This window comes from Zonotrichia albicollis, chromosome 28 (assembly GCF_047830755.1).
Source record: "Zonotrichia albicollis isolate bZonAlb1 chromosome 28, bZonAlb1.hap1, whole genome shotgun sequence".
NCBI classification, from domain to species: domain Eukaryota; kingdom Metazoa; phylum Chordata; class Aves; order Passeriformes; family Passerellidae; genus Zonotrichia; species Zonotrichia albicollis.
This window is the reverse complement of record NC_133846.1, coordinates 4,048,373-4,076,186: the sequence shown is the minus strand read 5'-3', so window position 1 is coordinate 4,076,186 and position 27,814 is coordinate 4,048,373. Positions and strand designations below refer to the sequence as shown.

The 27,814-nt window shown below is 51.3% G+C and overlaps 1 protein-coding gene and 1 long non-coding RNA gene across 3 annotated transcripts in view; one reads left to right on the top strand and one right to left on the bottom strand.

Annotated features, from left to right (window-relative positions):
- Window positions 1-1,528: 1,528 nt before the first annotated feature.
- On the bottom strand, window positions 1,529-9,711 carry LOC141725227 (uncharacterized). Its single transcript, XR_012577079.1, has 2 exons — window positions 9,574-9,711; window positions 1,529-1,994 (listed from the first exon to the last, which is right to left on the bottom strand). It is a non-coding gene; the product is annotated as an uncharacterized LOC141725227 (long non-coding RNA).
- Window positions 9,679-27,814, top strand: part of CDK18 (cyclin dependent kinase 18) — a 55,034-nt gene continuing 36,898 nt past the window's right edge. The window contains exon 1 of one of the 2 annotated variants that reach the window (XM_074527916.1): window positions 9,679-9,812. The gene's annotated coding sequence lies outside the window, so the exon portion shown is untranslated. Of the gene's footprint in view, window positions 9,813-11,802; window positions 11,960-27,814 lie in introns of those variants that run through there. The other variant, XM_074527917.1, reaches the window with a different exon arrangement.

Here is a 27,814-nt window from a genome sequence, read left to right as displayed (position 1 = left end):
CCTAGAACTCTAACATTCAATGTTTAACAACAGACCAACACTTCAAATTAAGACCTTATCAACTTCGTTAACATCAACTACCAATTACTGCTCTGAAAAAGAGCTCTCATCTCCAGGATTTCATTCCTCACAGCTGCCCCATCCCTGGCAGTGTCCAAGGCCAGGCTGGGCAGGGCTTGGCACAACCTGAGGTGGAATTTTAGACAAGATGATCTTTAAGGTTGTTCCCAACCCAAACCATTTTATGGTGGACATTTTCCTGAGTCTGTGAACCCACCAGAGGTGTTGTTGTTAAATCCGGGTGTGCTCAGGGACACCTGAGCCTGAGCTAGGCTGTGACCCTGGGCTCATTTTCCCTCTCCAGCGAGCAGCTCCTGCTGAGGCAGCCTGGGCACTGGAGCATGGCCCCATTTCCCAGCTCTCCTCGATTTAGCATCCAGCTTTCACCCCAGCCCTGCTGAAACACAGCCCTGCTCTCCAGGCAATGATTTCCACATGCCTGCGTGTGCCTGGGGGAGCAGCCAGGCCAGGGCAGCAGGAGGAGGAGGAGGAGGAGGAGGAGGAGGCACTGAACACATTTTTCTTTCCATGACTCGCTGCCCACGCTGCTGTGGAGTGGCAGGGCAGTGGGGAAGGGATGCAGTGACTGTGAAATGTTCCCTGCAGAGCCCTGGAGCTCTCCTCGGGAGCTGCACACATGCGAGGCCATGTGAGCCGAGCTCTGGGGGAAGCGGAGCTGCTGAGGGCTCAGCGAGGGCCCTGCAGCACGAAAACAGGGGAATGTTGGTAAAAATAGGCTAGAAACTGCTGTAAAATAGTTACTAGATTGTTAAACATGTGCTGTTAGTTTGGTTATTATATTGTAAAAGGGGTTTAAAGGGTGGTTATAAGAAATTACACCTCAGCAAAGTGCAGCACCCCCTCAGTGAAAGGAGCCGGCCTGGACTGAGCTGTAAGGGCCAGTCAAGGCCTGAAACCTTCGTGCAAACGAAAATGTCACTGTCGCTGCCTTGGGATTGTTAAAAATCACTTAGAAACTGTTGTAAAATAATTGATAATTGTTATTGAGTGCCGTTAGTTGGGTTATTATATTGTAAAAGGGGTTTAAAGGGTGGTTATAAGAAATTACAGCTCAGCAAAGTGCAGCACCCCCCAGAGCCGGCCTGGACTGAGCTGTAAGGGCCAATCAAGGCCTGAAACCTTCATGCAAATGAAGAATCCAAACCGAAACCAATCCAGAGTGACACAAACAGGATAAAAAGGGACATCTGAGCCAGGGGAGCTGTGCCCTTCCCTGGGACATTGGGGACATCGCTGCTGCAGCATCCTCGGCCCGGAGCCCCTTGCTTTGGGCCTTTCTTTTATTACAATAAATACTGAAATCACTTTTAATAAAGAAAATAAATAAATAAATGCTGAAATTACATTTAGCACTCCCTTGCTTTAGACCTTTCTTTTTACTGTAATAAATGCTGAAATAACTTTTAATAAAATAAATAAATAAATAAATGCTGAAATTACTTTAGAACCACTTGTTTTAGGCCTTTCTTTTTATTATAATAAATACTGAAATCACTTTTAGTACCCCTTGTTTTAGTCCTTTCTTTTTATTGTAATAAATGCTGAAATCACTTTTAATAAATAAAATAAATAAATGAATGCTGAAATCACTTTTATCACCCCTTGCTTTGGGCCTTTCTTTTTTTAGAATAAATGCTGAAATCACTTCAGTACAGGGATCCTGCTCCCATTTTTATCAAACATTTCCCCCCCAGAGCTGCCCTGTGCTTCCTGCAGGAGCCAGGCCCATTCCTGCTGCTGTTTCTCCACGGCCTCAGCCCGAGCTGTCAGCTTTAATCGACTTTTCTGCATTTGCTGGCCATGGCCAGGGCTCTTCTGGGCTGCAGATCGAAGCTCTGGAGCTGTCCCCAGGGACACAGCGGTGCCTGCTGGGTACGGCTCGCTTTGGAGCTCGGATCTTTCTTGGCTGGTTCCTGAAAAAAAATAAAAATAAAATAAACCCCCAAAAAAACAACAACAAAAAAAAAAACCAAAAAACCCCCAAAAAACAACAGCGGAAAGCAAAGTAATTCTAGAAAAAACTCCCAAAAAATCCCAGCACTTTTGTCTGGGAGAGATCTCCCTAAGGGTCTGTGATCACAAAAAAAGAAAAAAAGAGAGAATAAAACAATGGCAGAAAGCAAAGTAATTCTAGAATTCTAGAAAAACTCCCCAAAAGCCCCCAACAGTTTTGTCTGGGGGAGGTGTCCATGAGGGTCTGTGACCAAAAATAGAAAAAACAGAAAGCAAAGTAATTCTAGAAAAAGCTCTCCAAAAACCCACCTCAGAGCACACAGAAATGTAAAGGGACATTTTGCTTTGGGTTCTTACTGGTGGAGCGGCCCCAGCCCCATTAACAGTGAGAGGAACAGCAGATTTGTCTTTCCAAACAAGCTGGTAGATAAAACCAGCTCTGGGAGATAAAGGAAACAATGGGAAGGATTCCACCGGTTGATGAATGGGAAAAGATATCTGATTTTACAAATAAACTTTTTAGGTTTGCTGATAAACAGAAATTAGACATTGAGAGATGAAAGAAATAAGGAAGAAAAACCCCTAAATTCTGTAAGAATCAAAAATTAAAAGGGAGGGTTGTACATTTGAGGGAAATTTTTGGTATCAGGTGTTTTGGGAAGTGTGAACCTCTCAAGTATCTCAGAAATGGGGAAAAACCCCTAAATTCCATAAAAATTAAAAATTAAAAGGGAGGGTTGTAAATTATCTTTGGGAATCTTTGGTATCAGGCATATCAGGGAGTCTGTGCCTCTCAAGAACCTCAGAAATGGGGAAGAACCCCTAAATTCTGTAAGAGTTAAAAATTAAAAGGGAGGGTTGTGCATTAGAGGGAAATCTTTGGTATCAGGTGTTTTGGGAGATCTGAACCTCTCAAGTATCTCAGAAATGGGGAAAAAACCCTAAATTCCATAAAAATTAAAAATGAAAAAGAAGGATTGTACATTAGAGGGAAATCTTTGGTATTAGGTGTTTTGGGAAGTGTGAACCTCTCAAGTATCTCAGAAATGGGGAAAAAACCCTAAATTCCATAAAAATTAAAAATGAAAAAGGAGGGTTGTACATTTGAGGGAAATCTTTGGTATCAGGTGTTTTGGGAGATCTGAACCTCTCAAGTACATCAGAAATGGGGAAAGAGAGAAGGGAAATTGGGATAAAAAAAGGAGGCTGCGTCCTCCAAAAATCTGAGATCCCAGAGAATGCCCCATGGCTTCTCCCTTTATTGAAATAAAGTTCCAGGACTGCTCTGTCTCCTTTTTGGCCATAAACCTCTGATGTTCGTGGATTAATTTCCCTAAAATCAGCTTTGTTATCCCCCCCCAGCCGTGCCGGGACCACCCCATCCATCCCACCCTGATCCCTCCCCGCTGCAATCCCCGCGGGCCGCAGCAGCTGGGCGCTCTCCCTCTGCTCCTCTTCCTCTCGGGCTCTCCCAGCGATCCCCGGCATGCCCAGGGCTGGAATTTGTGTTGGTGAGGAATGTTCTGCACCGAGGAGCAGCTGGTGTGGCACAAGCACCGTGGCTCTGTCCCCTGATTGTGTCACATTCCTGCCCTTTGCACGGGGCTTGCTCTGCGGTTCCAGTCTGGGGCCTTCAGCTTCGTTTGCTGGAGTTTTTTTCCTGGGAATCTCTTCTCCTGGCAATCTCTTTTCCCTGGGAATCTCTTTTCCTGGCAATCTCTTTTCCCTGGGAATCCCTTTTCCTGGGAATCTCTTTTCCTGGGAATCTCTTTTCTTGGGACTCTCTTTTCCCTGGGAATCTCTTTTCCTGGCAATTTCTTTTCCTGGGAATCTCTTTTCCTGGGAAGCTCTTTTCCCTGAGAATCTCTTTTCCCTGGGAATCTCTTTTCCCTGAGAATCTCTTCTCCTGTGAATGTCTTTTCCTGGCAATCTCTTTTCCTGAGACTCTCTTTTCCTGGGAATCCCTTTTCCTGGGAATCTCTTTTCCTGAGAATCTCTTCTCCTGTGAATGTCTTTTCCTGGGAATCTCTCTTCTTGGGACTCTCTTTTCCTGGGAATTTCTTTTCCCTGGGAATCCCTTTTCCTGGGAATCTCTTTTCCTGAGAATCTCTTCTCCTGTGAATGTCTTTTCCTGGGAATCTCTCTTCTTGGGACTCTCTTTTCCTGGGAATCTCTTTTCCTGGGAATCTCTTCTCCTGAGAATCTCTTTTCCCTGGCAATCTCTTTTCCCTGAGAATCTCTTTTCCTGGGACTCTCTTTTCCTGGGAATCTCTTCTTGGGACTCTCTTTTCCCTGGGAATCTCTTTTCCTGGCAATTTCTTTTCCTGGGAATCTCTTTTCCCGAGAATCTCTTTTCCCTGGGAATCTCTTTTCCTGGGAATCTCTTTTCCCTGGAAATCCCTTTTCCTGGGAATCTCTCTTCTTAGGACTCTCTTTTCCCTGGGAATCTCTTTTCCTGGCAATTTCTTTTCCTGGGAATTTCTTTTCCCTGGGAATCTCTTTTCCCTGGAAATCTCTTTTCCTTGGAATCTCTTTTCCCTGGGAATCTCTTTTCCCTGGGACTCTCTTTCCCTGAGAATCTCTTTTCCCTGGGAATCCCTTTTCCTGGGAATCTCTTTTCCTGAGAATCTCTTCTCCTGTGAATGTCTTTTCCTGGGAATCTCTCTTCTTGGGACTCTCTTTTCCTGGGAATTTCTTTTCCTGGCAATTTCTTTTCCTGGGAATCTCTTTTCCCTGAGAATCTCTTCTCCTGTGAATGTCTTTTCCTGGGAATCTCTCTTCTTGGGAATCTCTTTTCCTGGGAATCTCTTTTCCCTGGGAATCCCTTTTCCTGGGAATCTCTCTTCTTGGGACTCTCTGTTCCCTGGGAATCTCTTTTCCTGGCAATTTCTTTTCCTGGGAATCTCTTTTCCTGGGAAGCTCTTTTCCCTGAGAATCTCTTTTCCCTGGGAATCTCTTTTCCTAGCAATCTCTTTTCCTGGGAATCTCTTTTCCTGGGAAGCTCTTTTCCCTGAGAATCTTTTTTCCTAGCAATCTCTTTTCCCTGGGAATCTCTTTTCCCTGAGAGTCTCTTCGCCCTGGGAATCCCTTTTCCTGGGAATCTCTCTTCTTGGGACTCTCTTTTCCTGGGAATCTCTTTTCCTGGGAATCTCTTCCTGGGAATCCCTTTTCCTGGAAATCTCTTTTCCTGGCAATCTCTTTTTCCTGGGAATCTCTTTTCCCTGGGAATCCCTTTTCCTTGGAATCTCTCTTCTTGGGACTCTCTTTTCCTGGGAATTTCTTTTCCTGGGTATCTCTTTTCTTGAGAATCTCTTTTCCCTGAGAATCTCTTTTTCCTTGGAATCTCTTTTCCTGGGAATCTCTTTTCCCTGGGAATCCCTTTTCCCTGGGAATCTCTCTTCTTGGGACTCTCTTTTCCTGGGAATTTCTTTTCCTGGCAATCTCTTTTCCCTGAGAATCTCTTTTCCTGGGAATCTCTTTTCCCTGAGAGTCTCTTCTCCCTGGGAATCCCTTTTCCTGGGAATCTCTTTTCCTGGGAATCTCTTTTCCTGGCAATGTCTTTTCCCTGAGAATCTCTTTTCCCTGGGAATCTCTTTTCCCTGGGAATCCCTTTTCCTGGGAATCTCTCTTCTTGGGACTCTCTTTTCCCTGGGAATCCCTTTTCCTGGGAATTTCTTTTCCTGGGAATTTCTTTTCCTGGCAATCTCTTTTCCCTGAGAATCTCTTTTCCTGGCAATCCCTTTTCCTGGGAATCTCTCTTCTTGGGACTCTCTTTTCCTGGGAATCTCTTTTCCTGGCAATTTCTTTTCCTGGGAATCTCTTTTCCTGGGAATTTCTTTTCCCTGAGAATCTCTTTTCTTGAGAATCTCTTTTCCTGGGAATCTCTTTTCCCTGGGAATCCCTTTTCCTGGGAATCTCTCTTCTTGGGACTCTCTTTTCCTGGGAATCTCTTTTCCTGGCAATTTCTTTTCCTGGGACTCTCTTTTCCTGGGAATCTCTTTTCCTGGGAATCTCTTTTCCCTGGGAATATCTTTTCCTTTCAGTTTCAAACTGGATTTAAGGCACCAGAATTGTGGCATGGGTGGGGTGGCAGCAATGGTTGGGAATGACCCACAAGTGCCTGAGACATCTCCCCCAGGGTGACACCTCCCCTCTAAAGGGAGGAAAATGGTGAATGTGGAAGTCAGAGCCAGGCCAGAGACTGGGATGTGGGAAAACCTCCCCAAAGTGCATTTGTGCAGCAGGAAGGGAGCGGGGTGGGCACTCACAGGGCAATGAGTGAGCACACACATGACCGGGTATTCATTGACCAGGGGTGACAGGAGGGCAGCGGCCACAGAGCCCTGGGTGTCACACACAGCCTGGGTGTCATACAGAGCCAGTCTGGGTGTCACACAGAGCCTGGGTGTCACACAGAGCCCTGGGTGTCACACATAGCCAGTCTGGGTGTCACACACAGCCTGGGTGTCACACAGAGCCAGCCTGGGTGTCACACAGAGCCTGGGTGTCACACAGAGCCTGGGTGTCACACAGAGCCAGTCTGGGTGTCACACAGAGCCTGGGTGTCACACACAGCCTGGGTGTCACACATAGCTCTGGGTGTCACACACAGCCCTGGGTGTCACACACAGCCCTGGATGTCACACATAATCCTGAATGTCACACATAACCCTGGATGTCACACCTTAATTATACATGTCACACCATAACTATGCATGTCATACACAGCCCTGGGTGTCACACATAACCCTGGATGTCACACCTTAACTGCGCATGTCACACCATAACTGTGCATGTCACACACAGCCCTGGATGTCACACATAGCCCTGGGTGTCACACCCAGCCCTGGGTGTCACACATAGCCCTGGGTGTCACACACAGCCCTGGGTGTCACACACAGCCTGGGTGTCACACAGAGCCCTGGGTGTCACACAGAGCCCTGGGTGTCACACACAGCCTGGGTGTCACACAGAGCCCTGGGTGTCACACAGAGCCCTGGGTGTCACACACAGCCTTGGGTGGCACACCACAGCCTTGGATGTCACATACAGCCCTTGGTGTCACACATAACCCTGCATGTCACACCCAGCCCTGCGTGTCACACATAGCCCTGGGTGTCACACCACGGCCTTGGATGTCACACAGAGCCTGGGTGTCACACATAGCCCTGGGTGGCACACCACAGCCTGGGTGTCACACAGAGCCCTGGGTGTCACACACAGCCCTGGATGTCATACCATAACCCTGGGTGTCACACACAGCCCTAGGTGTCACACACAGCCTTGGGTGTCACACACAGCCTGGGTGTCACACACAGCCTGGGTGTCACACATAGCCCTGGGTGTCACACACAGCCTGGGTGTCACACACAGCCCTACATGTCACACACAGCCCTGGATGTCACACATAATCCTGAATGTCACACATAAGCCTGGATGTCACACCTTAATTGTACATGTCACACCATAACTATGCATGTCATACACAGCCCTGGGTGTCACACACAGCCCTGGATGTCACACATAATCCTAAATGTCACACATAGTCCTGGATGTCATACCATAACTGTACATGTCACACCCAGCCCTGGATGTCACACACAGCCCTGGGTGTCACACATAGCCCTGGGTGTCACACACAGCCTGGGTGTCACACACAGCCCTGGATGTCACACACAGCCAGGATGTCACACATAACTCAGCATGTCACACCATTAACCATGCATGTCACACATAGCCCTGGGTGTCACACCCAGCCCTGGGTGTCACACATAACCCTGGGTGTCACACACAGCCTGGATGTCACACCCTGCATCACACCCCACACCCACATCCCCCCTGTCCCCACTTTGCTGCTCCTCCCCGAGCCCTGCAGAGCCCAGGATGCCAATCCCCATCAGACCCAGGTGACAGAGGCGCTGCTCACCCTGTGTCACCCAGGATGGCCTCTCACCCCTGCTGCAAAGCCACCTCAGTTTTGAACCCCCCACATGCTCCTAGAGGGGCTGGTTCAGCTCCTGCTCCCACAGCAGAGCTGCTGCTGAAGGCTTCATCCCTCGAGGGTCTCAGGGGTGCTGCCCTGGGACAGGCTGAGGTGACCAGAGGACATGGATCCTTCTAGAACACCCCTTCCCTCCATGGGGGCTCGGATTTGATGCTGCTGCTGCACCATCTGGGAAGCACTGTCCCACTCCCCGAGGTGGCTCCCAGCCAGCCTGGTGCTTCTGAGATAAGAAATGAGAGTCAGCAAGTCCAGCGAGGCTCCCACATTCGAGCAGAACATGGGGAAAAGGAATTCTGGCAGCAGCAGAACTGAGGAAGCTCAAATTTGTGTCTCCTGGACCATTTTCTTTTTTCCTTCTATTTTTTTTTTTTTGTGGAATATCCACGCCTGGAAAGAAGACCCGAAATGTTGGATTTTCCCCCCCAGAATTTCCATGCCCTTCCATCCTCCCCACCAGCCCTGCTGTGCCCTCTGCGTTCCCACTCCCCAACACTCTGTGGAGATGGATTTTGTGTTTCCCTGCCTCAGTTTCCCCCTGCCCTTCCCCACTCCTGCACATCCCCCAGATTTCGGTACTAATCACAACAACTCTGCTGACAGACAGGGCGGCGTGTGCAGGGAAGGCGAGGATTAATATAGCCGAGGATATAAGAAATTAATTACTCTCAGGCAGACAATGTTGGCACCTCCAGTCAGCCTGATTTATTTCCACGGCTGCTCTATTTTTGGCCAACCCAGAATGTTTGACTAAATATACGACAACAAGGAGCTGGAATGGGTGGGGGAGCCGCTGCTAAATCCACAACCCGGAGAGGCTGAAACCCGCACGGTGCCGGTGCCGGTGTCTCGGGAGGAGCCGCAGGAGGGAGCTGGACCGGAGAGCGAGGCGAGGATCGCTCTGTGTTTGTGTGTTTGTGCTCTCGGTGCGCGGCTCCTGCCCGGGCCGGCGGGGCCGAGCGGGCTCCTGCTCCCGGGGCTGCGGCGGGGAGGAGCCAGCGCCGCACGGAACCGAGCGCCGGCAGCGCTCCCGCACCGCGCCCCGGCTGCCCGGTACCGGCACCGGCACCGCTCTAATTCCCCGGTACCGGCACCGGCACCTCTCCGACTGCCCGGGCTCCGCTACCGGCACCGGCACCGCTTTGATTCCCCTGGCACCGGCACCAGCCCCGGTACCGCTTTGATTCCCCTGGCACCGGCACCGCTTTGCTTCCCCTGGCACCGGCACCGGCACTGCTCCGACAACCCCGGTACCGGCACCGGCTGCGCTCCGACTGCCCGGGCCCCGCTACCGGCACCGGCACCGCTCCCAATTCCCCCTCCACCGGCACCGGGACCCTCCAACCCTTTTCCTGCTCCGTCACCGCTCCCACTTGCCCTGCTCGATACCGGCACCGGCACCGCTCCAATTCCCCCGGTACCAGCACCGGCACCGCTCCCGTTCCCCCGGCACCGCTCCAACTCCGCGGCACCGCTCCCATTCCATCGGCACCGGGACCGCTCCAACCCTTTTCCTGCTCCGGCACCAGCACCGGCACCTCTCCAGCTCTCCCGGACCGCTCCAAGCCTCTCCTGCTCCGGTACCGCCTCCAGCATCCGCCCCGCTCCGGTGCCGGTGCCGCTCCAGCCGCTCTCCGGTGCCGGCCCCGCTCCGCTCGCAGCCCGGCCCCGTTCCCGGAGCGGCCCCGCGGCTCCCGCAGCACCGCCCCTGCTCTGCCCCGCAGGAAGGAGGAAGGGACACGGCAGGAGGGAGGGAGAGCGACCGGCTCGGCGCCCGGTGAGTGCCGGGGTCACCCCGCCGCGGGCCGGGGACCCTGATCGCCCCTCCGAGAGCCCTGCTGGGGCCCCCAGATCCTCCGGGAGCCCTGCTCGCTTCTCCAGCCCCACCGGGGACCCTGCTCGCCCCTCAGCCCCTCCGGGAGCCATGCCAGTCCCTCCGGACCCTCTGGGGGTCCTGTTCGCCCCTCCAGCCCCACCGGGGACCCTGCTCGTCCCCCCAGGCCCTCCGGGGACCCCGCTCCTCCGGGGGCCACCGCCGCTGTCTTTGGGGCTGGGAGAGGAGTCCCGAGTCCCGAGGGGAGGGGAGAGCTGGAGTTGGAGGCACGGAGAGGGAGAGGGAGGGCTCAGCTCGGATTTGCACCCTGGTGCTCCCCGGTGAGGGAATTCCTGCGCGTGTTCGGCCCTAAATCTGTTCCAGGTCAAGCCCGGTGTGGATTGTGCTGGGCATCCCTGGGTGGGCGCGCTGTGAGGGGTCTGGGGGGATCCTTTGAGTGTGGAAGTGACCCCCAGGGTGTGTCCGGGGGAAGGGAGCCCTGCCCCGGGCTGGCAGCTCGGCATTCCCCTGGCGCTGCAGTTTTGGGCGGCTGTCACTCACCATCAGCTGCATCTCTCCTGTTGCTGTGACAGTTCCCGGGGCTGTGCCCCATGAGGTGCCCCCCCTCTTTGTCCCCAGCCAGCCCCTTGAGAGCTGCCCTCCGTGCCAGGGCAGCCTGAAAAGCTTGAACAGCCTCGTGTCTCGGTGAAAACAACCTGGGCTGAGCGTGTTGGCACAATGGTGGCATCAGCTCTGAAAGAATCAGGGTCAGGCCTGGGGCTGCTGGCGCTGGGTTTTGTGCTGTGCATCAAGATGTGATGTGTGCTGGGCTTGGAGATGGTGCCTGAAGGGGGAAAAGCTTTGAACGAGCATCAGGCAGAAAGTTGGAGGTTTGTGAAAGGACAAGAGCCGTCAAACAGGGCCCTGCAAGGAGCTGGGATTAATTTTAATGAATTCCCTTCTCCTCGGTGGCGTGGGGCAGGTTTGGGGTGTGGATCTGGGATGTGCCAGCACGTGGGGCTGAGATGTGGTCAGTGCAAGCAGAGTCCTGCTCTCCAGCCTCACCAGGCTGTGACAGGGCAGGGGAGAGGTCGGGAAAAGCATTTCCCATGGTCCTGAAGAGATTCCCTCCAGGAATCTGGCCCCAGGGTAATGGACACGGTGTCAGCAGGCGCACACAGAGATCTCAGTGCATTTGTGGTGTGGAGAATCCTTTCCTCCCTAGGAAAAAGTGGGAGGGGATGTCCAGGAGTCCCAGAAGGAAGAGGCAGGAACAGGAGAGCACCCAGCTCACCCCATCCATGGAATTTCCTCAGTGTGTGGGGCACCCAGCTCAGAGTGTGCTGATTTTCAGGCTTTCTCTGACACCAGAACATTTCTGAGCAAGTTTTGGTGTCCATGCTCCAGGCAGGGCTCACAGATTTGTTCCCAAGTTCCCAGGCTTACTCACTGACGCTGGAAAATATCAGCACCACGTCCAAATGGGAGCAGCTCATAAATGAGTAGTGGAACAAGCTCGCCAGAAATCCTGGGAGTTCCTCCTCTCTCATCCTGCTGGGATGGAGAGAAAAAGAGAAAAAAAATTACAGCTAATCAGGGCTCTGGAGATCTCCCTGTGTCCGTGGCCTTGCCAGGGATTCTGCCTGGCCTTGGCCACGTCACCGCCGTGTCCCCACGCCCGAGTCCCCCCATCTGGCAGCTCCTGGCCTTGCTTTGTTCCCAGGGCTTTGCTCCCCGAGCTCTGCAGAGCCCTGGGATGCTGGCAGGGATGGGAAGCACTGAGTCCTCATCTCCATCTCCCTTTCACTGAGGCAGCTCTTTGTGGGGCCCTGAATGGGCCCTTCAGAGAGGCTGTGCTGGTGACAGGGTGACAGAGGGGAGGGATGGTGTCACACATTGCTGGCTACAGGTGGCTCAAGTGCAGCTGGCTGCTTTTTAACGCCTTCCACACGAGCTGCTTTAAATCTTGAGCTGCTGCCTGTGGTGTGCATCCCTTCTCAGTGTCCCTTGTGCCCTGGGGACAGGCTGGGGTGCAGGGGACAGTTGTGACCGTGTTCACAGGGGTCTCAGGCTGAGGGAAGAGACGAGGATTTGACTCCATGTTTCAGAAGGTTTGATTTATTATTTTATGATATATATATTTATGATATATAAATATTTATGTATTTATGATATATATTATATTAAAGCTATACTAAAAGAATAAAGAAAGGATTTCATCAAAAGGCTGGCTAAGAATAGAATAGCAGAGAATGATAACAAAGGTTTGTGGCTCGGACTCTGTTCCAGCCAGCTGGGCTGTGATTGGCCATTAATTAGAAACAACCAACATGGGCTAATCAAAGATCCCCCTGTTGCATTCCACAGCAGCAGATAATCAGTGTTTACATTTTGTTCCTGAGGCCTCTCAGCTTCTCAGGAGGAAAAATTTTAAATAAAGAATTTTGCATAAAAGATGTCTGTGACAGACAGTCTGTGCCACTTGTGCCCTGGGGACAGGCTGGGGTGCAGAGGGTGTCCCTTGTGTCCTGGGGACAGGCTGGGGTGCAGAGGGTGTCCCCTGTGGCCTGGGGACAGGCTGGGGTGCAGAGGCTGCTGCAGGGGACAGTTTTTGCCTTCCCTTGCTCACACTCAATGAGAGCAGCTGCATTTTGCACAGGGGTAAAAATAAAACACAGAGGCAAAATGGCTCAGGGTGCTGCAGGGAGCTCAGCTGAGTTTTTCATCTCCCAAATCCATGAGGATCCTTCAGTTCTCCCTGTCCTGGTCAGGCAGAACCCTGGATGTCCACTCACCATGTGCATTAAAATATCCACGTTGCAGTTTTCACTGAGACCATCATCCCCTTGGTCTGGCCTTTTGGGGAGAAATGAATGTTTGGTCAATGCCTGTAAACCCTGGGACATTCCTCTGGCTTCCACAGAGCTGAGGTTTGGGCCAGGAGGGCTGAGAACCTCCAGAAGAGCTGGGATCTGTTTGTTTGCAGCCATGTCCAAGAGGAGTAAGAGTTTCCAAAAGGGCTTAGGCTCAGGAGGAGCCTCCCAGATTCTCCTTGCATCCTCAGGGAAATGGAGGCAGCAGGACAGGGGAGCTTGGCTCAGCTCAGAGGAGATCCCGAGCCTGGAGCGAGTTCTGCTCTGTGTAATTCATGTGCTGACGCCCCAAAAGCTGAGCTCAGCTGGGCTGGGTTTGCCTTGTGCGGGCAGGGGAGCGATGAGAGGGCTCTGGTGTGGCTCAGGAGTGAGCCCTGTGCAGGCAGAGCTTTGCCCTGCTGGCTTTGCTCCCCTCTAAATCCACTGGCTCCTGCTGTTTGTCCAGGAAAGCCGATGGCAGGAAGCAGCCTGTTGATGGATGTGGCCCAGATCCCAATCTGGTGAACAATTAACTCTGCAGAGTGCTCTGTAATCAGCCCCAGCATCTTTTGCCCTCTCCCAGTCTCGCAGCCCGGCCTCCCTTCCAAGGCAGCGGTGTTGTGCCCGCAGCCAGTGCTGCTCATCTGCTGCTTGTTTGCTCAGTGCCTCCCAATCTCTGGCTCCCATCTCTTGTCTGGCTGGAAGGGAAACTGGAAACCGCTGGGCGATGATTTTGGAGGCAGGCAGCAGCACGGGAAGCCCTGGCAGAGGGCTGGGGTTCATCTGTGCTGCTGCCACTGCTGCCACCTCTCATCTGTCTGCTCGTCCTTCACCTCCCTCCCTTCTCACAGCTCCTTCCAACCCCAGCCTCAGATCCTTCCCTTTCCTCCTGCCTCTCCCTGCTCTTTTAGGGATGAGCTCTGGGCCACCACAGGATTTTCCCTGCCTCATTCCCCACCGGGAATTGCCCACAGCAATTCCTGATCCCTGCTGGGAATCTGGGTGTTCCTTCCCACACCTGAGCAGCAGCTCTGGGTGCAGAGCGCAGCTCCAGGGGTGTGAGGATGCAACTCAGGACGCAGGAGGATGCTCCAGGAGGAGGCAGGACTGCAGGGATGCAGCTCAGGAAGCAGCAGGATGCTCCAGGAGGAGTTAGGACTGTGAGGATGCAGCTCAGGAAGCAGGAGGATATTCCAGGGATGTGGGGTTGCAGCTCAGGAAGCAGGAGGATGCTCCAGGTCTAGGCAGGACCTACAAAATGCAGCTCAGGACGCAGGAGGATGCTCCAGGTGGAGAGAGGACTGTGAGGATGTAGCTCAGGAAGCAGGAGGATATTCCAGGGGTGTGGGGTTGCAGCTCAGGAAGCAGGAGGATGCTCCAGGTGGAGGCAGGACTGTGGGGATGCAGCTCAGGAAGCAGGAGGATATTCCAGGGGTGTGGGGATGCAGCTCAGGGAGCAGGAGGATGCTCCAGGTGCAGGCAGGACCTACAAAATGAAGCTCAGGAAGCAGGAGGATGCTCCAGGAGGAGTTGGGACTGTGGGGATGCAGCTCAGGAAGCAGGAGGATGCTCCAGGAGGAGGCAGGACTGCAAAATGCAGCTCAGGATGCTCCAGGAGGAGGCAGGACTGCAGGGATGCAGCTCAGGAAGCAGCAGGATGCTCCAGGTGGAGTTAGGACTGTGGGGATGCAGCTCAGGGAGCAGGAGGATATTCCAGGGGTGTGGGGATGCAGCTCAGGGAGCAGGAGGATGCTCCAGGTGCAGGCAGGACCTACAAAATGAAGCTCAGGAAGCAGGAGGATGCTCCAGGAGGAGTTGGGACTGTGGGGATGCAGCTCAGGAAGCAGGAGGATGCTCCAGGAGGAGGCAGGACTGCAAAATGCAGCTCAGGATGCTCCAGGAGGAGGCAGGACTGCAGGGATGCAGCTCAGGAAGCAGCAGGATGCTCCAGGAGGAGTTAGGACTGTGAGGATGCAGCTCAGGAAGCAGGAGGATGCTCCAGGTCTAGGCAGGACCTACAAAATGCAGCTCAGGAAGCAGGAGGATGCTCCAGGTGGAGGCAAAACCTGCAGGAATGCAGCTCAGGAATCAGGAGGATGCTCCAGGTCTAAGCAGGACCTACAAAATGCAGCTCAGGAAGCAGGAGGATGCTCCAGGTGGAGACAGGACTGCGGGGATGCAGCTCAGGATACTCCAGGAGGAGTTGGGACTGTGAGAATGCAGCTCAGGAAGCAGGAGGATGCTCCAGGTGGAGTTAGGACTGTGAGGATGCAGCTCAGGAAGCAGGAGGATGCTCCAGGAAGAGGCAGGACCTACAAAATGAAGCTCAGGAAGCAGGAGGATGCTCCAGGTGGAGTTGGGACTGTGAGGATGCAGCTCAGGAATCAGCAGGATGCTCCAGGTGGAGTTAGGACTGTGGGGATGTAGCTCAGGAAGCAGGAGGATATTCCAGGGGTGTGGGGTTGCAGCTCAGGAAGCAGGAGGATTCTCCAGGTGGAGGCAAAACCTGCAAGGATGCAGCTCAGGAAGCAGCAGGATGCTCCAGGTTCAGGCAGGACATGCAGGGATGCAGCTCAGGAAGCAGGAGGATGCTCCAGGTGCAGGCAGTACCTACAAAATGAAGCTCAGGAAGCAGGAGGATGCTCCAGGAGGAGGCAGGACTGCAAAATGCAGCTCAGGATGCTCGAGGAGGAGGCAGGACTGCAGGGATGCAGCTCAGGAAGCAGGAGGATGCTCCAGGTGGAGTTAGGACCATGAGAATGCAGCTCAGGAAGCAGCAGGATGCTCCAGGAGGAGTTGGGACTGTGGGGATGCAGCTCAGGAAGCAGGAGGATGCTCCAGGTGCAGGCAGGACCTACAAAATGAAGCTCAGGAAGCAGGAGGATGCTCCAGGTGGAGGCAGGACTGCAAAATGCAGCTCAGGATGCTCCAGGAGGAGGCAGGACTGCAGGGATGCAGCTCAGGAAGCAGCAGGATGCTCCAGGAGGAGGCAGGACCTACAAAATGAATCTCAGGAAGCAGAAGGATGCTCCAGGCACTCGATCCCACTGCCAGCACCAGCAATTCCACCTTTGTTTGTGCCTTTTGTTCCCATTTTCTGCCATCCCTGCCACCTCTGGGGTGCTGGGGGCAGAAATAACTTGGGAGGTGTTCAGAGGGGGGTGTTTGAGCTGCTGCTTTCAGGGATTGCTGCTTTTTGGGGTCCAGGAGCAGCTCAGATGGGACATTTCGGGGATCTCAGCTGGGTTTGCTTCCCTTTCCCCTCCCTGTGTGGGTTTAAATTCCTCGTTTGTCACCGCGACCCCTCCATCCCTGGGGCCTGCAGGCGCTGCCACAGCAAAAATTATAAATTGAGGGGTGAATTCCCAATCCAGAGCTGTCAGAGCTCCGTCCCTGTCACCTCTGCTGGGACATCTGGGTCACCTGAGAGAGGGGGAAAATGCAGAGAGTGGGGTTGGAATCCTGCCCTTTCCTGAGTGCCTGGGAAGGGAGAGCTCCTGTGGGCACCTGGAAAGATGCTGCTAATGAGGACACTCCAATTAATGGCATTTTCAGTTCATTATTCTGTTAGTTTTTAAGTTTTTCCCTTATTTATTTTATTGGCGACACCCAAACCTTCCATCCTTGCACCGCCCTTGTCATCTTCATTTATCAGCTGGGAAAATGAGGCACAGAATTTATTCCTGGGGTTGGGAAAATCCCATCACTGGCAGCTCTGGATCTCAAACCTGAGACCTAAAACTCTCCTCAGGATGTGTTGGTCTGAATCAAACAGCTCCTGGCTCGCTGTGCTCTGGGGTTTATGAATTTAATTCATCTTTTGGGCACCTTTTCAGTGTTTTTATTATTGAACCCTCTCCATGAACCCTCTCCCTCTCTTTTTTCCCCAATCCCTGAAATCCTCAGCCATTTCCTTTAAAACAACCCAAATTTTCCCAGCTGGAGTGGGGCTGGGCACTGGCTTTGAGCAGTTTTTTTGTGCTGATTTTGCCTTGAATTGCTCCATTTAAAAGGAGAGGCTGCTGAAGCCAACCATAAACACCAAAACCCCCAAAGAAATCAAAATGTGCCTTTTTTGGGAAGCAGGGAAACATTCCCAGCGTTCCTTTTATTTCTGCTCTTTCTCCGTTTAGATTTTAATGGTTTATTTTCTATTTGATTATTCAGGCAGCATTAATGTGCTGGTCACTCAGAGGTTGGGATTCCTGATCCTGGGGGGATTTATCCTCAAAACACCCCCCAGCTTTTCCCTCTCTCCTGTTGCTCCCAGCACTTCCCACTCTCAGAGCCTTGGCTTTTTTTAGTTGCTAAATCTGACAAGGTTTGTGAGCAGGAGCCTCGGTTCTGCACTTGGGAACACGCACAGAAATATAAATTCAGCACTTTGGGGTTTTTTTCCCTGCATTCCAGCATGGAACATCACCTGGAGCTTGGATTTATGCCATCTGTGTCTGGAATTATTGGGTGGAAAACCTTTTAGGTTGGAGGTTTATGGCCAAGCCTGTGCTGGAGCAAATGTAGATCCAGAGGGATCTTCAGGAGATGTCAGGGACTGAGGATCCAGCCCTGATCCAGCAGATCCATGATCCATAAACAACAGAACCAAGGAAATGATCTTGGTGTGCCTGGAGACTCTGAGGAGGAGGAGGCAGAACTGGAGGGTTTGGTTTGTGTCTGATCCAAATTAAAATGCAAAGAGAGTCTCTGTGACAAACTGAATTGAGCAAATCAGCCCAACACCAGCCCACACCCAGCCTGCCACATCCTCTGCTCAGCAGTGGCTCCCAAAGGCCCTGGGGACAGCAGGAGCAGCAGGAGCTGTCCCATCATTGTCCCATCTCTGTCCCATTGCTGTCCTACCACTGTCCCATCCTTCTCCCATTGCTGTCCCATCCTTATCCCATCTCTGTCCTATTATTATTCCATTGTTATCCCATCTCTGTCCCATCTTTGTCCCATTGCTGCTCCTTCACTGTCCCACTGCTGTCCCATCTCTGTTCCATCACTGTTTCATCCCTGTCCCATCCTTATCCCATCTCTGTCCCATTATTATCCCATTGTTAGCTCATCACTGTCCCATCTCTTTCCCATAATTGTCTCACCACTGTCCCATCATTGTCCCATTCCTGTCCCATCTCTGTCCCATTTCTGTCCCATTTCTGTCCCATCACTCTCCCATCATTATCCTATTGTTATTCCATCACTGTCCATCTCTGTCCCATATTGTCCCATGCTGTCTCTCACTGTCCCATCATTGCCCCATTGTTATCTCATCACTGCTCCATCACTGTCCTCCTCACTGTCCCATCACTGTCCTGGCTTGTCCCATGCTCTCCCATCACTGCTCCATCACTGTCCCATTGTTATCCCATTTCTCTCCCATGCTGTCCCACCTCTGTCCTGTCACTGTCCCATGCTGTCCCCTCACTCCCGTGGGTGTCCTGTCCCTGCAGAGCCTGGCTGGGATCTTCTGGATTCCCCACACAGGCATGGCCAGAGCCATTTCCTCAGAAAAGTGCCCGGAAAAGGCCCAACTGGGGCATTTTCATTCCAGGCAAACACAGCAGAGCATCCGAGGGGGAAGGAGCATTTTTATAAATCACCATTAGCAGCACGTGTGCTGTTTAAGAACTTAATCCCTCCCAATCCCCCTGATTAACGATTAATTGTGCCACTAATTGCGCTATCATAGCATGGCAGGCCCAGCCTGCAGCCGGCACAGGCAGCCACACCAGTGCTGAACCAAATCACAACTGGGAGCACTGGGAGGCCCTGCTGAGAGAGCCTGGGCCAAAATCCCTCCTCTATTCAAACCTCAGGGTTCTAATCCTGCCTTATCTCCAGCGTTTCCTTATCAGCTGGGAGGCAGGAGAGGCGGATTGGATGCACTTGGAACAGCCCTGCTCGGTGTCATCCCTTTTTTAATGTGGATTTTCCTCCACTCCTGTGGAAACCACTTGGAAATTCCTTTATGTTTTGACTTGGAGTGAGGGGAAAAGCAAAATATTTGAATTTATTTTCATTATTTTCTGCTTCTGATGCCTCTTTAATGCACAGAAGGCTGCAGTGTCCAAGGCCTCTCCTCTCCCTGACAGTGCCCAAGGCCCTTCTCGGTGTCATCCCTTTTTTAACGTGGATTTTCCTCCACTCCTGTGGAAACCACTTGGAAATTCCTTTATGTTTTAATTTGGAGTGAGGGGAAAAGCACAATATTTGAATTTATTTTCATTATTTTCTGCTTCTGATGGCTGCAGTTGCCAAGGCCTCTCCCTGAAAGTGCCCAAGGTCCTGCTCGGTGTCATCCTTTTTTTAGCGTGGATTTTCCTCACTCCTGTGAAAACCACACAGAAATTCCTCCATATTTTCATTTGGAGGCAGAGGAAAAACACAATATATGAATTTATTTTCATTATTTTTACGTTTCTGATGCCTCTTTAATGCACAGCAGGCTGCAGGCCAGCACCTCTCCCTGACAGGGCCCAAGGCCCTGCTCGCTGTCATCCATTTTTAACGTGGATTTTCCTCCACTCTTGTGGAAGCCACTTGGAAATTCCTTTATGTTTTGATTTGGAGTGAGACGAAAAGCACAATATTTGAATTTATTTCTGTTATTTTTGCATTTCTGATGCCTCTTTAATACACAGAAGGCTGCAGTGTCCAAGGCCTCTCCCTGACAGTGCCCAAGGCCCTGTTCGCTGTCATATTTTTTTTTTTAGTGAGGATTTTCCTCACTCCTGTGAAAACCACCTGGAAATTCCTGTATGTTTTGACTTGAAGTGGGGGAAAAAGCACAATATTTGATTTTATTTCCATTATTTTCCTGTGAAAACCACATGGAAATTCCTCTATGTTTTGGTTTGGAGTAGGGAGGAAAGCACAATATTTGAATTTATTTCCATTATTTTCCTCCTCTGATCCTTTTATGCAGCCAGGCTGCAGTGTCCAAGGCCTGGGGGCCTGGCCATGACTTTTCCTGGGGGAGATCCCTCTCTTTCCCTCTGTTATCTCACTCTGGGCTCTGTTATCTCTCCAAGGCTTGTGCAGGAACCAGCCTGGCTTGTCAAGGACACCGAGGCTCCCTCCCCCAGCAAGGCTTTTATAGCAGAGAGAAACTGAGATTGAAGTGAAAAAATCTTAAAAACAAAATATTAAATTATTATTAAATAAATGATATTAAATATAATATTGAATAATATTAAATATTAATATTATTTAATATTAGAATGTTTTAATTGACTTTATTAAGATATATTAATATTAAAAGGAAAATTCATGCTTTTCAGCCCCACCAATGTATTTGTTTTGTCTACAAGTGACACCACAGCTTTGAGGACACAGGGCTGGCCTTGGCTGGGTGGCACAGATGGCATTTACAGTTTAACAAGGAGCAAGGTTTATCCAAACACTCCGTGCTCACCCCGGTTCCCAGACAGGCCTGAAACGTTTCCTCCCCAGAAAAAGGATCAGAGCTTGCACTGAGGCAGGAATAATCTGTTTATTACACTTGGGATTTTTCTGTTTTGTTGCCTTTTCCTTAACTTGGAAGTGAAATTGGAGATAATTTTAATAAGGAGCTAACATAAAACTGGATTTTATGTTAGCTCCTTATTAAAAATATCTGAATTATCCCCTAAAAATTTAAACTTTTCCATAACTGCCCCTGAAGGTTTTTCATGGAAAAGTTTAATTTTTTAGGGGAAAAGCAAGGACTGGGATGATCCCTTCCCTCAGCTGGGAAGCCGAGCCAGGCCAGGAGGATCTCACAGATCCCACAGACTCCACAGACCCTGCAAATCCCACATCTCACCCACCTGGGGCTCTGAGATCATCAGGAAGGATCAGGATGAAAGGTTTTGCAGGATTTCCCTTTCTAGGAGAGAGGGATCAAAAAATAATCATATTTCTATATTTATTTCAATAAAAATAATACTGCTCACAGCTCCTGCTGTGCTTGGAAACCCTCTGGTCCTTCAGATGTTGGCTCCCCTTCACTCCCCTCCCTGTGGCTGCTTTTCCTCCCCATTCCAGGGGGAAATATTGGATATTCCCCCATACCCACAGGGCCCTCCAGGGATGGGTGCAGGGCTGGTTTAAGGTTTAATCCCAGCTTAGTGCAGCCAGGGTTTGCTCCCTCCCTCCCAACCACGTGATCCTCACAGGGCTTTAAATAAATCAGATTTCCAACCCTCCAGCCTAGGGGGTTTTGTGCCTTTAATGCCAAACTGTGGCACTGCTGCTCCGAGCTTTGTCCTGGGGGAAAAGCTGGGCTGGGAGTGACTGGAGCAGGGACAGGAGGTCAGCAGCAACTTCCCCTCTTATTCCATCCCTGCTCTGCAGGAAAATCAGTCCCAGGTTGGTTTTGGGATGGTTCAGGAGCTCCAAGGAGCTGGGATCCTTCTGGGAGAGGAGGGAGCTTTAATCCCACAGAAGTCTCTTCCTCCAGGATGTGGAAATCCAGGTGTCTCCAAGCTGTGGAGCAAAACAGGCAGAGATTTCAGGGTTTTTTTCAGCAGCATCTTCATCTTCCTGTCTCATTCCATCCCTGCTCTGCAGGAAAATGAGTCCCAGGTTTGGGTCTGGTTCAGGAGCAGTGGGATCCTTCTGGGAGAGGATGGAACATTAATCCCACTGAAGGATCTCCAGCTCTTCCTTAGGATGTGGAAATCCAGGTGTCTCCAGGCTGCGCAGCAAAACAGGCAGAGATTTCAGGGGTTTTTTTTTCCAAGTCCTTTTGTCAAGACAAAACATTTCCAGTCTCCTCAAAAACCCATGGCAAAGAGCCGAGCTCTTAATTGCTCTGAGTGCTCTTGGTGCTGCTGCTCCTCCACAGAAACCTGGGGTTTGTTTAGATTCCAACTGTTTTGTGGGGTTTTTTTGGGTTTTTTTTTTTTGTTTTTTTTTTTCTGGGAAATTTAATCCTGTCCAGAGCCTTTGAGGCCAGGATCCCTCTGGAAAGGTTTTCCCCAAGGATCCTGTGTCTGTGCTGCTCTTTGTGCCCCTCCTTTCCTGTGTGCCAGAGGTGGCTGCATTTCTCAAATTCCACGGGGCTATCAGGTGTCCAGGATGTCATTCCTGGTGCTTTAAATATCTTTTTGGAAAGGGGAGCCGGGCTGGGATTCCTGTGCTCAGCTGTCCCTGCCGAGCTGTGTCACCTCCCTGGGTCAAACCCACCCTGCAGCTCAAGGCATTCCTTCCCCAAATATCCTCATTTTGCACCCAAACGTCCTTTCAGCCTCGTGCTCCTGGACCAGGAAGAGGCCTTGGGGCATGGGAGGAAAATTCCTGTTCAATAGAGAGTGGAGAACCTTTCCCACTTCCAGCAGTGCAGGGCACCTGCTGATCCAGAGGCTGTGAGTCCCTGAGTGCAGGGATCCTCAGCATCCTCAGAATTGTGTCCAAGGGAGAAATTCCTGCTCAGTTTTGCAGACATTTCCCACTTCTGGAGCAAATGAGAAGTGCAGGGATCCTCAGAATCCTCAGAATTGTGTCTGAGGGAGAAATTCCTGCTCAGTTTTTCCTGACATTTCCCACTTCCAGCCTTTCTGGAGCAAACCAGCAGTGCAGGGCACCTGCTGATCCAGGGGCTGTGAATCCCTGAGTGCAGGAATCCTCAGAATCCTCAGGATTGTGTCCAAGGGAGAAATTCCTGTTCAGTTTTGCTGACATTTCCCACTTCTGGAGCAAACCAGCAGTGCAGGGATCCTCAGAATCCTCAGAACCCTCAGAATTGTGTCTGAGGGAGAAATTCCTGCTCAGTTTTGCTGACATTTCCCACTTCTGGAGCAAACCAGAAGTGCAGGGATCCTCAGAATCCTCAGAACCCTCAGAATTGTGTCCAAGGGAGAAATTCCTGCTCAGTTTTGCAGACATTTCCCACTTCCAGCCCTTCTGGAGCAAACCAGCAGTGCAGGGATCCTCAGAACCCTCAGAATTGTGTCTGAGGGAGAAATTCCTGCTCAGTTTTTCCTGACATTTCCCACTTCCAGCCCTTCTGGAACAAACCAGCAGTGCAGGGCACCTGCTGATCCAGGGGCTGTGAATCCCTGAGTGCAGGAATCCTCGGAATTTGTCCAAGGGAGAAATTCCTGCTCAGTTTTGCAGACATTTCCCACTTCCAGCCCTTCTGGAGCAAACCAGCAGTTCAGAGCACCTGCTGATCCAGGGGCTGTGAGTCCCTGAGTGCAGGGATCCTCAGAATCCTCAGAATCCTCAGAATTGTGTCTGAGGGAGAAATTCCTGCTCAGTTTTTCCTGACATTTCCCACTTCCAGCCCTTCTGGAGCAAACCAGCAGTGCAGGGATCCTCAGAATCCTCAGAATCCTCAGAATTGTGTCTGAGGGAGAAATTCCTGCTCAGTTTTGCTGACATTTCCCACTTCCAGCCTTTCTGAAGCAAACCAGCAGTGCAGAGCACCTGCTGATCCTGAGTGCAGGGATGCTCAGAATCCTCAGGATCCTCAGAACCCTCAGAATGCTCAGGATCCTCAGAACCCTCAGGATCCTCAGAACCCTCAGGATCCTTAGGATCCTCAGAACCCTCAGAATCCAGGCTGCTCCCACCCTGGGGATGCTGCACGTACCAGGGAAGCGCTGACACAACCCCGGCAGGGTGGGGACAATGCCAGCCCTGAGCTGCCCCAGCACTGGGGTGGCCCAACTGGCCAGCAGTGGCCCCATTGTTGCTGCAGCTGAGCTCTGGCCACTTGTCCCAGGTTAGGGAATAAGTGCCCAGTGTTCTGAGCTGCTGGAATTATGCCTGGCACTGGGATGCCTCGCTCAGAGCTGCCCTGAGCTCACCGAGGGAGAGCTGAGGGCACAGAGAAAGGCAAAATAGCCCAGAACAAAGGTCCTTTGTGTGCTCCCGTTACTGGGCTCGTTGTCAGCTCCAAGCCCGGGTGGGAATGTGCATCCAGCCTTGGATGGGAGGCTGCCCTTCCCTCCCATCCCTGCAGCCAGCACAGGTTGGAATCCCAGCCCTGGGAGTGGCCAAGGGCAGCTTGGAGCAACCTGGAGATATCCCTGCTCATGGGAATGGGATGGGCTCTGAGATCCCTGTTTATAGGAATGGGATGAGCTCTAAGGTCCCTGCTTGTGGAAATGGGACGAGTCTCAAGATCCCTGCTGATGGAACTGGGATGAGCCTCAAGATCCCTGTTTATGGGAATGGAATGGGCTCGAAGATTCCCTGCTGAGGGAATGGGATGAGCTCTAAGGTCCCTGCTCATGGAGATGGGATGAGCCTCAAGATCCCTGTTTATGGGAATGGGATGAGCTCCAAGATCCCTGATTATGGGAATGGGATGGGCTCTAAGATTCCCTGCTCATGGAGATGGGATGAGCCTCAAGATCCCTGTTTATGGGAATGGGATGAGCTCCAAGATCCCTGTTTATGGGAATGGAATGGGCTCAAAGATTCCCTGCTGAGGGAATGGGATGATCTGTAAGGTCCCTGCTCATGGGGATGGGATGAGCTCCAAGACTCCTGCTGATAGAAGTGGGATGGGCTCTAAGATCCCTGCCTGTGGGAATGAGATGGGCTCTAAGATCCCTGTTGATGGGAATGGGATGAGCCTCAAGATCCCTGTTCTTGGAAATGAGATGAGCTCTAAGATCCCTGCTTGTGAAAATGGGATGAGCTCTAAGGTCCCTGCTTGTGGAGATGGGATTGGCTTTAAGATCCCAGCCCATGGAAATGGGAAGAGCCTCAAAATCCCTGTTTATGGAAATGGGATGAGCTCTAAGATCCCTGCTGAGGGAATGGGATGAGCTCTTAAGATCCCTGCCCATGGAAATGGGATGAGCTGTAAGGTCCCTTCTCATGGAAATGGGATGAACTCTAAGATCCCTGTTTATAGGAACAGGATGAGCTCTAAGGTCCCTGCTTGTGGAAATGGGATGAGTCTCAAGACTCCTTCCCATGGGAATGGGATGAGCTCTAAGGTCCCTGCTGATGGGGATGAGCTCTAAGATTCCTGTTCATGGAAATGGGATGGGCTCTAAGATCCCTGTTTATGGGAATGGGATGAGCCTCAAGATCCCTGCTGATGGGAATGGGATGAGCTCTAAAATCCTCACCCATGGAAATGGGATGGGCTCTGAGATCCCTGCCTGTGGAAATGGCATGAGCTCTAAGGTCCTTGCTCATGGAATTGGGATGAGTTTCAAGACCCCTGCCCATGGAAATGGGATGTGCTCTAAGGTCCCTGGTCATGGAGATGGGATGGCCTCTAAGATCCCTGTTTATGGAAATGGGATGAGCTCTAAGGTCCCTGCTGATGGGGATGAGCTCTAAGATTCCTGTTCATGGGAATGGGATGAACTCTAAGATCCCTGCTCTTGGAAATGGGATGAGCCTCAAGACCCCTGCCCATGGAAAATGGGATGAGCCCTAAGATCCCTGCTGATGGGAATGGGATGAGCTCTAAGGTCCCTGCTCATGGAATTGGGATGATACTCAAGATCTCAGCCCATGGGAATGGGATAAGCCCTAAGATCCCTTCTCATGTGAATAGGATCAGCTCTGAGATCCCAGGTCATGGAAATGGGATGAGCTCTAAGATCTCTCCCAACCTACTCCATTCTGTGCTTCCATGAGTCCATAATGACCTGGCAGGAAGTTTTCCACGGATCCACCTTTCCCAGGCTATCCCTGTGTTCTCCTGCCTCTCAGGACCTGGCTTTGTCTCTTAACAAGGAATTCCCGACTGGAATGTAACAATTCCTGACTGGAATTCTGCAGGGTGGGGATGGGAACGCTGTGAGCCCAAGGTCTCACATTCCCCAGGGTCTCACCTCCCAAGGGAATTCAAACCAGCTGACAGGGAGGGAGGGATGGAGGGGGGAGGATGCCTTGCCATCATTCCTGATTTATCCCTGTGGCATTCCAAGGGAGCCCAAGCAAACCAGATAAGAATTGTTTTCCTTTTTCCCTGAGGCTTCTCATCTTCCCAGGAGAAAAATCCCGGGGAAAGAGATTATTTCAAAGAATGTGAATGCCACAGATTGGATATCAGGAAAAAGCTTTTTTACAGAAAGGGTGATAAAGTTCTGGAATGTTCTGCCTGGGGAGGTGGTGCAGTCCCCATCCCTGGGGTGTTTAACCAAGCCTGGATTGGCACTGGGTGCCAGGGTTGGGTTGAGGTCTTGGGACTGGGTTGGATTGAATCATCTTGAAGATCTCTCCCAACCCAGTGAGTCTGTGAATTCAGGGAATTCAGGGAATTTTGGGAATTCCAGGGATTGCGGAGGTGGTGGAGTGCCCATCCCTGGGGGTGTTTAACCAAGCCTGGATGTGGCACTGGGTGCCAGGGGTGAGTTGAGGGGTTGGGATTGGGTTAGATTCGATCTTAAAGGTCTCTTCCAACCTGGTCGTTCTGTGATTCTGTGAATTCTGTGTTCCCTAGCCGGCATTATCTGAGCTTGGATGTGTTTAACAAAGCCTGGATGTGGCACTGAGTGCCAGGGCTGAGTTGAGGTGCTGGGGCTGGGATGGACTGGATGATCTTGAAGGTCTCGTCCAACCCAGTGAGTCTGTGAATTCAGGGAATTGTGTGAATTCAGGGAATTCTGTGAATTTTGGGAATTCCAGGGACTGGGGAGGTGGTGGAGTCCCCATCCCTGGGCGTGTTTAACAAAGCCTGGATGTGGCACTGGGTGCCAGGCTTTAGTGAGGCGCTGGAGCTGGGTTACATTTGATGATCTTTGCGGTCTCCTCCACCCTGGTGATTCTGTGATTCTGTAAATTCTGGGAATTCTGTGAATTTTGCGAATTCCTGGGGACTGGGGAGGTGGTGGAGTTCCCATCCCTGGGTGTGTTTAACCAAGCCTGGATGTGGCACTGGGTGCCAGGGGTGAGTTGAGGTGCTGGGGCTGGGATGGACTCGATGATCTTTAAGATCTCTTCCAACCCAGTGATTCTGTGAATTCTGTGAATTCTGTGAATTCCAGTGGGGTTGGTTGGGCCCTGCAGCCGCACACAGCCTTGTAGGATTGCTGTGTTTGCTGAGCAAATAAAAGCTCCACGAGGAGGAGCAGAATTGCAGAATTCCCCATTTCTCCCAGCCTTGCAGGAGTGAATCGATGCCACCTCATAGCCAGGAGTGCTGAATAGGGCTTTTCAGTTTGCCTTGTAAACACCACTGCTAATCTCTCCGGGGATTAAAAAATAAATAAATAAACAACAACAACAAAAAAAAACCGGTTTAAAACAAGCAAACTTTTCCCTCCGAGCCTTCCTCTCTTTCAGCTGGGAAATAAGGGCAGAAATCTGGTAAAATATAAGGGAAAAATACAGAGAATTGATAATTTTTGAGGGGCAATAATTAGTGCTGCAAAGCTTTGCTGGAGGAGGGAGGGGACAGCTCCATACTCTGGTGATGCCTAAAATACCTGGCTCAGGAATTCCAGAGCAGGGAATCTGTAAATTCAGGGAATTTGTAATTTCTCACTCAGGAGAAATCCATTCCCATGCAGAACAGCTCAAAGGTGATTTCCGGACACAGCCTTGAGGGCAGCTGCATTTAAAGGATCTTTAACTCCTTGCGAGGAGTTTTCCTGCTGGGATTCACCTTTGGGGCTCTTTGAAGTGCTCCAGCCGCATATTTACCCTCCACCCCAGTTCCAGTAAATGCAGATCACTCGCCCTGCCGGCTTTAATCCTGGTTTTTGGTCGGCTTCCAAGCAGGGTGATTTCATTTTTTATGCCTAAATTCCTCATTGCTGTGTGAAGCTGCTCCTTCCCTTCGTGTCGTGTTGCTGCCTGCTGTTAATTATCCGGCTCGCTCTGCATCCCCGGCAGCATCCAGGGATCCTGCCAGGCTGTAAAACCCAAAGTGATGTCATGGCTGTGCTTAACAAGTGTCACTTTTCCCTCGGAAAGTCAATAAATGCTTCCTTTAGCACGCCGAGAGGGGGGGGAAAAAAAACCCCAATAAAATTAAACAGAATTAAAACAAAATGAAACAAAACGAGAGGCGGTTGCTAGGAGTTCTTCCTTTGAAATCCGTGCTGGGGAGAGCAGCTGTGAAAAGGGATTTTTTTATCCCACAAGGAATGTGGCTGGAGGGTGGGTGAAGCTCCTGGAACCCCAGGGGGGTTGTGGGGTGCCCCACATTGC